The 6,809-nt window shown below is 46.6% G+C and overlaps 1 long non-coding RNA gene across 1 annotated transcript in view; it reads right to left on the minus strand.

Moving 5' to 3' along the window:
• Positions 1–6,257, minus strand: part of LOC122559929 — a 19,365-nt gene extending 13,108 nt beyond the window's left edge. The window contains exons 1-2 of the long non-coding RNA XR_006314605.1: positions 6,127–6,257; positions 1,450–1,451 (exon numbers count right to left, since the gene is read on the minus strand). This is a non-coding gene — a long non-coding RNA (uncharacterized LOC122559929). The remainder of the gene's footprint in view (positions 1–1,449; positions 1,452–6,126) is intronic.
• Positions 6,258–6,809: the final 552 nt, after the last annotated feature.

Below are 6,809 nucleotides of genomic sequence, written 5' to 3' on the forward strand. Positions count from 1 at the left end.
TAGATCTGTTTGAAGTCTGTCCCATTTTCCACAGTGATAGTGCCACACAACACGATAGAGGGTATTCTCAATGTGAAGGTGGGACTTTGTCTCCACAAGGACTGTGCGGTGGTTACTCTTACTGATACTGTCATGGACAGATACATCTGCAGCCGGCAGATTGGTAAGAATGGGGTCAGGTATGTTTCTCCCTCTTGTTGGTTCACTCACCACCTGCCGCAGACCCAGTCTAGCAGCTCTGTCCTTTAGGACCTGACCAGTTCAATCAGTAGTACTGTTGCCAAGCCACTCTTGGTGGTGGACATTGAAATCCCCCAGCCAGAGTACATTTAGTGCCCTTGTCATCTTCAATGCTTTCTCTAAGTGTTGTTCAACATAGAGGGGTACCAATTCATCAGCTGAGGGAGGACAGTACGTGGTAATCAACAGGAGGTTTCCTTGCCCATGTTTACCCTGAAGCCATGAAACTTCATGGGGCTTGGAATCATCATTGAGGACTCCCAAGGCAACTCCGTCCCAACTCTATCCCACTGTGCAGCCACTCTGCTGGGTCTGTCCTGCCGGTAGGACAGGACATATCCAGGGATGGTGATGGTGGTGTTTGGGACATTGTCTGTAAGGTATGATTCTGTGAGTATGACTGTGTTAGGTTGTTGCTTGACTAGTTTGTGAGACAACTCTCCCAATGTTGGCACTCGCCCCCAGTTGTCAGTGAGGAGGACTTCACAGCGTTGACAGAACTGCTTCTGCCGTTGTCTTTTACCATGCCTAGGTCGATGCCAAGTAAGCAGTCTGGTTTCATTTCTTTGAGAATTTGTAGCAATTGATACAACTGAATGGTTTGCTCAATCATTTCAGAGGGCATTTGAGAGTTAACTGTGAGTCTGGAGTCACATGTAAGCCAAACCAGGTGAGGATTCCAGTTGCCTTCCCTAAAGAGTACCAGTGAACTAGATGGGTTTTTCCAACAATCAGCAATGCTTTCATAGTCATCAGTCGATTCTTAATTCCAGATTTTTAAAATTGAATTTAATTTTTCCAGGATTTGAACATTAGCTGAGTTCCTGGATTAGTAGTCCAGTGATAATGCTACAAGGCCATCACCCCCTCCTGTTGTTGCATATCTCCAGCTGTTGAGGTCAAATGCCAGCAAACCATTCAATATGATCTAACGTCATACCTGGGTCCTGTCATATGTTGTGTAACACCTTGGCATCTCCCTGCAGGAGTTGCTAATTATCAATTAGGAGGCATGCTGGCTGTTTCTCGTGCGGCTGGGTACAGAGAGGCTGCTAATTGGCGAGCTGAGATTAACGAGCCCAACACAGACCAGAGATTAGTTCACTGACTCCGGCGTGTCTGGGAGAGACAGTGTGGTTTGTGTGTGAACCAACAGGAGTTAGGTTTAAAATTAGCCCACATTGCTATCCAGTCACAGTGCTTCACAACAACTGCAGTAGTTTTGAAGTTCAAGCACTGTTGGAGATCTTGCTCATCAACCTGCTCAGAGATATCATCCCAGTGTTGCCTACAATCTAAAGACAGTGTGAGCCAAGCTTCAGAGTCTCATCAGGAGTAAGTAGGATTGGAATACGTAGATAGGGCCTCCTGGCTTAGAGCTAGGGAGACCACTACCGCTGTACTACACTGGCCTTCATGTTATTATGTAGGGAAGGAGGCAGCTAATTTACACACCTACTTGTACAATGGTGCTCACTGTGGCACTGCATGTTTTCCTTCATTGTGCAATAAGACTCTGAAGCTTGGACTATTCTTTGATTGTGGACAACACTGGGATACCTATCATTTATAACACTCCCCCTCCCCCTCCCCCTCCTTGTAGTAGTGTGTGAATATGATGGAGGCCCTTACCATTTCAGTTTATGTGGTGAGGGTGTTATTAAGCAGGGAGAACAAAGACCATGTGCAGACTCTCATTCAGACATATGGAAACTCCATTGCCTGCACATTCTCCTCCAATCACACACCTCCAGACTTGGAACTGGATCTTTTGTCCTTTGCTTTCATTTTAATCCTGGAGCTCCCTCACTAACAGCACTGTCAAAGTACCTACTTCACATGGACTGCAGCAATTCATGATGTGGAGGTGCTGGTGTTGGATTGGGATGGACAAGGTCAGAGGTCACACCACACCAGGTTATAGTCCAACAAGTTTATTTAAGATCACAAGCTTTCAGAAGATATCCTCTTTGTCAGGTGAAACAGCGCTCTGAAAGCTTGTGATTCCAAACAAACCTGTTGGCTGATAACCTGGTGTGGTGTGACCTCTGACACAGTTCAAGAAGACAGCTCAGCATCACCTTCTCAAGAGCACCGATAGTTTGGTCCAGCCAGCAAACTATGATAATAATGATAATATGAAGTAAATCTTATTCCATGCCTTTACAGCCAACCCCTGAGCAAAACATATCACTTTCTCCCTTTTGTGTATATATAGCTCCCCCTTCAATTGATGAACCTTCTTAGGAATTGAGGTGATCTTTGTTGGCTAAGGATATCAAAGTGCATGCAGTGAAGGAACAGACTAGCTGTAAGTGAATGCTGGAACAGACACAAGGGCGAGCTGCATACTCCTCATCCCACATTGCAAGAAGCTTAAGCTGACTTGCCTGGGGAACTGGTGGCTCAGTGAAATTGCCACTGGACTAGTAATCCCAAACCCCACGTTAATGTCCTGAGGTCATTGGTTCAGATGGTGAAACCTGAATTCAATTTTAAAATAAGTCTGGAAGTATGAAGTGAATCTAATGGTGATTGTGTGATGACTGTTCATTGTTGGAAAAACCAAGCTGGTTCACTAATATCTTTGAAGGAAGGAAATCTGCCATCCTTATCTGATCTTTCCTATGTGTGACTTTTTTATTCATTCACGGGATGAGGGCATCACTGGCTGGACCAGCATTTATTGTCCATCCCTAATTACCCAGAGGCCAGTTAAGAGTCAATCACATTGCAGTGGGTCTGGAATCACATGTAATTCCAGACCAGATAAGGATAGCAGTTTCCTTCCCTATTAGTGAACCAGGTAGGGTTTTCCAACAATCAGCAGAGGATTCACAGTCATCTCCAGGCTCCAGACCCACTGCAATGTGGTTGATTCTTAATTGTGGAATGGATAATAAACAGTAGCCCAGTTGGCGATACCCACATCCCATGCACATAAAACCATAAGAAATAAGAACAAGAGTAGACCATTCTACCCCTCCAGCCTGCTCTGTCATTCAACAGGATCATGGCTGATCCGATATTCCTCACATCCACTTTCCTGCCCTTTCCCCTGAATTCCCCAACTGATCAAGAATCTGTCTCTGCCTTAAATCTACACAAGGACTCTGCCCCCACAGCTCTCTGTGGTAAGAAGTTCCAAAGAGTCACAACCCTCTGAGAGAAGGAATTCCTCCTCCTCATCTCAGTCTGAAATTGGTACCCTTTTATTCTGAGACTATACCCTCTGGTCTTAGACTCTCCCCTGAGGGGAAATAACCTCTCAGTATTTACCTTGTCTAAGCACTTTAAGAATTCAATGTGCTTCTACGAGGTCACTTCTCGTTCCTCTAAACTAGAGGGGGTAGAGTCCCAGTCAAATTAAAGAAAGCTCTATATAGAGGATTACAACAGGGGTTGACAAGAAATGAGGAGTTTGAGGTGTATATGAGATCTCATTGTAATTGGCAGGTATCAACATCAGACTCAGCACCTTCCTATGATAACAGAATGCTATCACTGTATCCTGATAGAGCCCCTTAAAACTCAATGGAACTTTGAATTAGGCACTCTGGAACAATTGCTGAACAAGCCTACTGTTTAAGTTGAAATGATGAGCCTGGCATTTGTGTGATTGGACTCATTTGTCCTGAGTGTGGACTTTTTATTTAGTAATTGTCTAATTTTATTTGCTTTGTTCTTCAAGTTCTTTCAAGCCGATGTGTCAGACTTAGGCGACAGTGGATGATGTGAACTTGCACCTTTTCAGAGGTGTACTTTGAAAACGTGCCAGTTGTGCTGATGGTGTTATTCAGAGCTGCCGTGCTGTTTCACTGTTTCAAATTAGGAATCAAACATTGGACTTTTTGTATGTTTACTAGTAAATTGATGCTGAGTAGAAGACGCAATCGAAGACTTAGCTTCTTCTTTAAATCATAGAATCCCTGCTGTGTGGGAACAGGCCATTCGGCCCATCAAGTTCACACCCAACCCTGTGGGGAGCAGCCCATCCAAGCCCAAACCCCCATCCCATCCCTGCATTTCCTATAGCTAATCCCCTTGGCCCTCACATCCCAGGATACTATGGGTAATTTAGCATGGCCAGTCCACCTAACTTGCACATCTAGGAGGAAACCAGAGCACTGGAGGAAATCCACTCAGACATGGGGGGGTATGTGCAAACTCCACACAGGCAGTCACCTAAGGGTGGATTTGAACCCATGCCCTTGGTACTGGGAGGCAGCAGTGCTAGCCACTGAGCCACTGTGCTACCCATTAAATCAAGTTTTCCCTTCTATCTCTAAGCCGCAGTTTATGATAGAGGCCGGGGAATGGGAATAACATATGGGTGGTGGCAGGAATAGAGGGTGGGATCTGGTGCTTGCAATGTCTGCTCTGCTGTCCATTGCTGTCACTTGTTGCACCGTCTGCATCATTATCTTTGTCGCCTTCTTTTGCTTCTCATCGTCCCTTCTCACAAACACCTTTTGCGCCTCCCGTAGTAGTTCACTCAGTGGTTTACTATCCCAATCATCCATTTTCTCTAACTTCTTTTGTATGTCCGGCCAGGCTTTTGATACAAACTCTACCCGTATGAGTTGTTGCCCCACTTCCGTCTCAGGGTCCACCCCAGCGAAGTGCTGCAAGTTCTTCCTAATCCTGTCTAGGAAGTCTGTAGGGGTTTCCTCCGGGTTTTGATGATTCCCAAAGGCCTTGGTAAAATTGTGCCCCTTCGGGGCTGCCTGCCTTATTCCTTTTATCCAATATTCTCGCATGTGCCTCATGTTTCGCCGTCCTTCTTCCGTTTGCTTATCCCACCTGGGGTCGGAAAGGGGAAATTTCTGCTCCCCTCCTGCTCCTCTCTCTCTCTCCCAGACCAACAGCGCAGCTTGTCGTATCATCTGTCGCTCCTGGCTAGAGAACAATGTTCCCATGATGGAATACATCTCATCCCACGTGTAAGTATTCGGCCCCAGGAACTGATCTAATTGTTCAGCCAGGCCCATGGGGTCCTCCAGTAGGCCCTTCATCTCCCTCTTGTAATTCCGTACTTCAGTACTCGTTAAGGGGACGTTCACATATCCCGTCCCTCCTTCCGCGCCTCCCATGGGCACTTCCCGGAGTGGATTCATCCTTGCAATCGGGACAGAGTTTTGTCTGTGACTCTTCTCAGCTTGAGATCTAGTCTGTACTCCTGAGGCTCCTGGTGGTTCCTCCCCATTTTCTTCCCCTTCCCCTGAATCGTCGTTACCCGAAGGATTATTTTGTGGGGCAGACGGGGTCACGTAGGGCGGCAGTAAGTGATCTAAAGGTTCCCATTCTTTCTCCCCTTTCGAGTCTTCATTAGTTACCCTCATTTTGCAAGATATTGCGACCGGTAGCCAACAAAGGGCGTAATCACTTTCCTCCCGAGTAACATTGGGTTTTGAATTGACATATAAAATTAGAGCTTGCCAAACCCAGTCTTCGTCAGTGCCGAATTTAGGCCACCACACTGAGTCTCCCTGAATAGGTTTCTGGGACCACGTCTGACAGTATTTCACCATCTTTTTTCTAGATTTTCCTTTACTCCTACCCTGATCCCAATTATTTAACATGTTTCCTAACGGACTATCGTCAGGTACCCCGGGGTATTTTGCATTGTCTACGTTCAAGCCTTCCTTTCCCTTATTTGCCTTGGATCCCTTATTTCCCATTGCCGAGGACTGTTCTCCGTATTATCCCGTGATAATCTATCACTATTTAACCAATTCCCGGACCTTCAGTCCCGTGATCACCCAGGTCCCTTTGCAGGCACCCCCTGTCTTTGGATTCCTGTGTCCTACGTCTCTGTGAAACAGATCACAGGCACCCCGTAGGTCCACGTTCCTCCGCAAACACGGTCTCTGCAAAATCTCTCACAGACGAGCCCCGGTCTCTAGATTCCTGAGTCCCACGTCTCTGTAGAAAAATCTACAGGCACTCCGCAGGTCCCCAGTCCTCCGGAAAGACGGTCCCCGCAAGTCTTTTCTTACCTGGGTTCAGTGCACCGAAATTACTCAATTGTTAACCGTCCCCACTGCCTCGGCCACACCCCACCTTTGTTTTCCTGAGCCTTCCGGATATCACTCGATCAAGCCGCGCGGGGCGACAAGCAAGGAATCAGGGACTGCCGAACTCGGCAGGGTGCACCTTCTCCGATGTCCTTCCTCAGCCCCCCCGCGGCCGGAGTGTTGATCGGACGAGCCCCCAAGTTTGTTAGAAACGAAAATCGCTTCTCAATAATCGCTCTAGACAAATTCAGGAAAACAAAGTTTTATTAGCAAGTCTGCAGAGTTGGGCACCCTTCCGAGAAAAAGGCGCGCCGAGGCTAACAAAGTTTCTCATTATATACAGCACAAGTCCCTCCCCTCTTTGGCTCCAAAGAGTCACGAGGTTCACATTCTAAACCGTCGGTATTTTTTATTCTGCACCCTTATCACAAAGTCTGCAGCAGATGTCTCCCGAGTTGTTTTTCTACCCTGTAGTCTTATCAGTCAAGGACTTATTCTTCTCTGTCAGGGTTAGTGGTCTTATCAATCAAGGACTTGTTTTTCTACTCTGTC

The sequence above is a fragment of the Chiloscyllium plagiosum genome, chromosome 20 (genome assembly GCF_004010195.1).
Source record: "Chiloscyllium plagiosum isolate BGI_BamShark_2017 chromosome 20, ASM401019v2, whole genome shotgun sequence".
Lineage (NCBI taxonomy): Eukaryota > Metazoa > Chordata > Chondrichthyes > Orectolobiformes > Hemiscylliidae > Chiloscyllium > Chiloscyllium plagiosum.